We start from the raw sequence: 5,709 nt of genomic DNA on the forward strand, positions 1-5,709 counted from the left end.
TAGGGATAGAGCCTGGAGAGAGGTCTCAGCAGCGATCCCCTCCATGGGGATGAGGGGCAGGGGGCTGGGGGCGGGCCACATACTGGAAGAGGATGTTGGCAGAAGTTCTTGTGATTGAGCCCAGAGGTTTTGGAGCTGATGGACCTGGGTTCAAATCCTAGTTACGGGACCACGGGCCAGTGCTTTCATTTCTCTGAGCCTCAGTTTCCTGCTCTGTGAAATGGAGATATCAGTGCCTACCTCCTGGGCTTATTGGGAGTTTAACAGCATGGATGCCTATAAAGCAAGGAGCAGGCACAGAGTAAATTATTGTTGCTGGTCTTATTAACGGGGCAGCCAGAGGAGGAGGGAGGGAGAGGGCTGCAGGGGTGCTGGTGCTTTGTAAACTGTGAAAGGTGGCTCTGGGGTTGTCAGGCCAGGGTGGGTGAAGCTGCCACAAGCAGCACCACTGTCCCAAGGAATGAGGCAGAGGGGCTGGGCACTCATCCTTGCCACCGGTTTCTCTCCCTGGTTCCCCTCACTTCCTCTAGAGCTTCCTTCCCTGGTAAGACCTCTGGGGCTTTCCTCTCCACCCCAGTGGTGCCAGGCTGAGCAAAGCCTTGGGGCCCGGGAGAAGCAGCTGGGAGCTCAGGAACTCTGAGACAGGCCTCCCCTCCCCCCTCTTCCGCCAGGCCACTCCCCCTCCTGGGAATCCTCCTGCTGCTGCTGCTGCTGTGGAATGCCACGCAGCTCCTCACCTGTGGGGACAGACAGCAGGATGGAGGCCAGCCTTTCCCAAAGGAAGGATGTGACAGCTCTGGAGCCAGAGGGCCACCGTGAGCCCTTTTCTGCATCCAGCAGAGTGAAACCAAAGGGGACAGGTGAGAGCAGGACTTGGGAGTCAGACCTTCTGGGGTTTAAGGGCAAGGGCCTAGTCCTCCCTCACTTCCTCTCTGGCCTCAGGCAAGTTTCTCAGCCTCTCTGAGCCTCCGTTCCTTCATCTGTCAAATGGAAAGAGGGAAACTGTGATGACTCACAGGGTACTTGGAGGATTAAGTGAGACTCTACATTAAGTCCTGAGCTCAGGGCCTGGCTCACCAGAAAGGCTCAGGAATTGTTCATTGACTCAGTGAATGAACGTGGAGGGGAAGCGGAGGGGCGTGCATGTGGCTTCCTGCAGGAACACCGTCCTCCACCAGCTGCGGGTGGGGGACACGTCTGAGGACCTTGAACCCGAGGCCCAGGACACCTGTGGCTCTGTGCTATGAAGGGGGAAGCTTCCAGGACTCAGCCAGGATGGAGTATGGATTATTCCCTGTGGGCACGTTGACACTTCTGCCAAACCAACGGGAGCCTCGGGCTGGGTCCAGATTCAAAGTGCTGAGCGTCCCCTGTGCCAACAGATTCTAATTCATAAAATCGCCTTGGAGCAGCGGTTCTCACTGTGTGCTCACAGGGCGTGTGTTAGAAAGGCAACGTCTCCGTCCCGCTTCACACCACGGAATGGGAAAGGGGGGCTGGGCAGCAGCCTGCATTCCCCAGCCCCGGAGATTCCCAAAGGAGCTGAGGTTTGAGGACCATGTGGAGTTCGTGAAGCAGATTCCTAGCTGTGAAAGGACACTGGACACTTTGCTTTGCCCATTCACCTGGTGAGGGTAATGAGCATCCCTGGGGAATGTGCCCTCACTGGTGTAGGGATGACGCTCCGACCCACTGAGCTGCAAGGGCAGGAGTATTTTGTTTGCGATCTCAAGATCAGACTGTGGACTGGGTCGGGATGAGGGGGGCTCAGTGCTGAGGGGCCGGCTCCCTTCCTCCCTCCTGGGAGAGAAGGCCCGTGTGTCTGTTTATGATTCCCTCAGAGGTACCCCAATCCAAATCTACATAAATAAGCCTAGCCTGGCACCGTGAGTGATCGGTTTATTAATACTCGAGGGCTGCGGCTGCGAGGCAGATTGCAATAACAAAGGCGGCTCCGCAGCCACGCACCCAGGCTTCATTATGTAATTGCTCAGAGGAGCAGCGGAGGGCCCTGGCGAGTGCCAGAGGCCCTGAGGGCACTTGGCCTGGAGCTAAGGGTGGGCTGGGAACTCCTCCTGGGCACTGGGGCTCGGGCACGGGGCTGCACCTGCCCAGGACTCCTCACTCCCTTCACCCCGCGCTCTTCCCATGCCCAGAAGCACAGAGGCCCTCAGAGGCAGCTGGCCCTGGGTGCTCCAGAGGCAGAGCCAGAGCTCCCCCCACCCCACTCACCCCCTCCCCTCCTTGCTGGACCCTCACTCTGATTTGGGGGAGAGTGAAAGAAAAAGACCAACACGTTGGGCAACTTCTGGCTGCAGGACAGGCGGCTTGTGCATCCAACTCCTGGCAGCCTCAGTGAGGTGGGCCGCTTCACAGGCAGAGACGTGAGGCCCAGAAACGGCTGCGTCCACCCGCTAAGCGTTCCAGTCCCTGAAATTGTTGGGTTCAAAGCCCATGCTTTTTACCTCGTGCCCCCCAGAGGGTTTTATAGCCACCATGGATCCGCTGCTGCCTGTTTCCCCATTGGGGCGCAGAGTGACAGGATGGAAGTACTGTGCGCATCTCTGCACTAGGGGCCTGGGGGAGGGTCTGGCACAGGGGGGCTCTGCAGCTGGGACACTGGTGTCCACTGAGCAGATGGTGTCAAAGAACAGCCATGGCTGTTTGTGTTGGGGGTGGGGAGTGTGGGGGGGTCAGCACACCAGGCCCTGCCCCACACTCCCCACCATGCCCAGGCTCTGAGAACCAGCCCCTGCGTACTCCAAACACTCCAGTACACCAGCCCTCCGGGCCTTGGCCCAGGAATGACTGCAGGTCTGAGTTCTTTCTGCACTAGTTCCTTAAAGGTTAATCACGTGCGCTCTGGAACCAGACTGCCAGGTTCAAATCCAGGCCCAGACTCTTGATGCCTGGCCTTAGGCACACAGAGACAGCAGTAAATGACACAGCTCACAATTACACAGGCAAAGTGTAATTGGAGGGCCGGAGTAGAAGGAAGAGACCCACAGGCTGTCTAATCTCTGGGATGTCTTTCCAGCATCACCCCCACACACACACCCCATTCCTTCCCCCCTCCACACACACACACCAGAAAGCCTTCAAATCTGTCTCCTCCAGCCCTGGGAGGCCTGGTGACAGCACCTGACACGCTGCGTTAGGGGAGCTAGTGTTATGTCTGCCTCCATTAGGTGGCTCTGGGTCTGACTCATCTTCACGGAGCTGCCCCACCGCTTAGCACAGGGCCTGGCACACAGTAGGCCTCTTCTAGCACTGGGTGGGACCCTCTGATAGCTTTAATGCTTGGTGACAAGCTTCAGACCCTGGCTTCTGAACTCCATAGAACTGCCAGTGGCCTTGTTAATTTTTTAAAAATATATATGTATATATATTTTTTTATTTCAGAGAGGAAGGGAAAGGGAGAGATAGAGGCATCAATGATGAGAATAACTCATTGATTGGCTGCCTCCTACAGACCCCACACTGGGGACCGAGCCTGCAACCCGGGCACGTGCCCTGACCAGGAATCAAACCGTGACCTCCTGGTTCATAGGTCAACACTCAACCACTGAGCCACGCCGGCCGGGCCACGATTATTTTGACAATCGAGAAGCAGTTAAGGATACATGGAAGGCTCCCAGGACAGCTCTCCTTTTGCCTTCAAGCCTCCCCAGACCCCACAGACCCCGGGGCATTCTGGGAGCCCGTCTGTGGAGGTGGGGATGAAGCAAGGTGTTGCAGGAAGTGTTCTGGTTGCTGGGTATACATAAATTATTATTTCATATCCTTATATTGAAGGAAGGGCACAGCGTGCACTTGCCAATCCAAGCACGTGGAGTGCAGCTCCCCTGCATTTTTCTGATGGTGAAAATTGCCAGTAAACGAAGCGCCCTCCGCCTGGCTGCTCCCACGGGGTCCTGGAGCCAGGCCTACGGAAAGAGCGGCAGAGAGAGAGCTCCTGTGAGTCAACTCTGGGCTCTGTGGATCTCAGAGGACTCCTCACCTCGCTCAGCCTCAGTGTACACAGCTGAAAATGGGCCCATAGCCAGCATCCTGTCCGTTTCACAAAGGGAGGGAAGCGGCGGCAAAGGCGCTTGGTCCTCATGAACATTATTACTGTTGTGAATCTGGAGCAGGAAGAGGACCCAGTCCCATCTTGCCCTTCTGTGCCTCTTCACCTCAGCTGCCACCGTCCCCCCTCACACGCTCCCTGATGCTCAGCCAAGCCATCGTCCTCTCTCATGGACCTGCTGTCTTCCCTCCTAAATGGTCCCCTAGCTCATCACTTTGCCTCCTCCGGGTCACTCTCCTGGAGTCCAAGAGAGCTTTGAAAAGGCTGATCAGAGACTACGAAATACGCCTTTCCCTGCGACTTAGAATAAAATCTAGAATAAAAAGTCACCCTTGCCTGGCCGGCGTGGTTCAGTGGTTGAGCCTCAACCTATGAACCAGGAGGTCACGGTTTGATTCCCGGTCAGGGCACACGCCAGAGTGGTGAGCTTGATACCCAGTGGGGGAGGGGAGGTGCGTGCAGGAAGCAGCCAATCGATGATTCTCCCTCATCATCGATGTTTCTCTCTCTCCCTCTCCCTGCCCCTCTGAAATCAAGATAAACATATATATTTTAACATTACTGTAGCCAGCATAGCCCCGCATTCTCTGGCCCCTGCCTCTTAGTCCTTCTTTCCAGCCACACCACGTCCGCCTTCCTAGTTCTAGCCACCGAACTTGTGTTCACCTTGGGCCCTTGGCACATGCTGTTTCCTCTGCCTGGAATGCTCTCCCTCAGGCCTTCACTGCCTCTCTCCAGCTGCTGATGTCAGCTGAAAGGTCACCCCAGAGCGCCTTCCCAGACCACACGTCACAGGAGACCCCTGTCACTGCCCTGCCTCACTGCCCTTGTATAGCTTGTGTCACCATCTAAGATTTCCTTTGCTAGGACGTGTGTAAATTTTCCTGTTTATTGTATCTGCCTCTTCTGGAATAGACCCTTCTTGAAGGTACAAACCTCATTTATCTCACTCACCGTTGTATCCCCAGCAACTTACTCTACACATGTTACAGGGGGAGAGGGCGATAATTACTACTAGTGGATGACAGGGTAGAGCAGAGCCCCGGACTTACTGTGGGAGGATGGGCACAGGATGTGGCCTGTGCGGTGGCAACCACAGCCCCAGGGTAAAGGCCGTCACAGCTCTTGCACTTAATTCGTCAAGATTGTTATGTCGTTCCAGCTCAGACGAATGAAGGAATGAAAGCCGCCTGCACACGTGTGTGTACGCATAGGAAACGAGTGACGGCTGGAGCCCACTGTTGCATCAGAGGAGCTGACGGAGACACATAGCAGGTGCTACTCCCAGGTGCCCTCTGGGGCATCCCTCGCCCTGTGCCTGGGCCGTCCTGGGTGCTGTTCCCTCCGTTGGGGCCCTGCCACGGCCTTCAGCTGCCAGCACGGGCTCATGCTCCTCTGATCTCAGCTCACTCGGGCTGGACACCTTTCCCGACCCCCACCTGCACCCCTCATACCCTCGCCTAAGAGTGGGTGCCACAGACCCCCAAGCGACCCCAGCAGCTCAGTCGTGGATTTGACAGCTCGATTCTGAGTCTGCTCCCTGCTGTACCTTGTGCCTGGCACAGTGCGGGCCCCTGGTAGGTGACTGAAAAGTGTGGGGATGCGGGGAGACTGTGAGAGCTGCCCCCTCCTACACACAC

This window comes from Myotis davidii, unplaced genomic scaffold (genome assembly GCF_000327345.1).
Source record: "Myotis davidii unplaced genomic scaffold, ASM32734v1 scaffold265, whole genome shotgun sequence".
NCBI classification, from domain to species: Eukaryota; Metazoa; Chordata; class Mammalia; order Chiroptera; family Vespertilionidae; genus Myotis; species Myotis davidii.